We start from the raw sequence: 1,081 nt of genomic DNA, 5'->3' as shown, positions 1-1,081 counted from the left end.
ATGCATCAAAATCCCACTCTGAGGGGCTGGAGAAATGGCTCAGTGGTTAAGAGCACTGCCTGCTCTTCCAAGGGTTCGGAGTTCAATTCCCAGCAACCACATGGTGGCTCACAACCATCTGTAGTGAGGCCTGGCGCCCTCTTCTGGCTTTCAGGCATACATGCAGACAGAATATTGTATACATAATAATAAATAAATATTAAAAAAAATCCCACTCTGAGAGGGAAAGGTGGATAAAGCTCTTGCCCAACGATTATAGGACCTGAGTTCAGATCCTCAGAAGGAACAAGAAGTTAGGTGTAATATCATGCATTTGCCATCCCGGCTGGCTATGGTAGGAGGTGGAGTCAAGAGATTTCCCTAAGGTTCCCAGGCCAGCTAATCTGACATATGGTGAAGAGACCCTGTCTCAAAAAAAAAAAAAAGGTTATCCTCTGATCTTCTCATGGTACATGCATTTCTACATTTACACACATGAGCACTCACACATATACACTACACAAGCATACAATATACACACTCGTGCATGATTATTTTTTTAAATCCAAAAACAAATTGGTCACTTCCTTACCCAAGCCTCCTTTGAACGGTCCAACATACATGTATCTGTCGTCTTGCTCATTCTATCACGGACGCATACACCATGGTATGCTGCAAACTGATTTTCAAGCTCTCTTGAAATTTCTACTGTGCCTTTCTAATTCTCATATCTGGAACAACCCAGATCCCTCATGTGCTGATTATTAAAATTCATGTATTTTCAGGTTACAAACATAACCAACTATTTAAAAATTAGTGGACTTCTTATCATCTAACTAATATAACACAAAGAACATGATATATGTAAATCCTTTTATATGCCACTGAAGCCCAGAATCTTTAGCATACAAGTGTCGTGATAAAAAGCATAAAAAAGAGCGGAAGGAGGCAGAAGATGAGCAAGGAAGTCAGGACCACGAGGGGCCCACCCACCCACTGAGACAATGGGGTTGATCTATTGGGAGCTCACCAAGGCCAGCTGGACTGTGACTGAGAAAGCATGGGATAAAACCGGACTCTTTGAACATGGCGGACAATGAGG

Source organism: Microtus ochrogaster, chromosome X, assembly GCF_000317375.1.
Source record: "Microtus ochrogaster isolate Prairie Vole_2 chromosome X, MicOch1.0, whole genome shotgun sequence".
NCBI classification, from domain to species: domain Eukaryota; kingdom Metazoa; phylum Chordata; class Mammalia; order Rodentia; family Cricetidae; genus Microtus; species Microtus ochrogaster.
Note: the sequence above shows the minus strand (reverse complement) of the source record.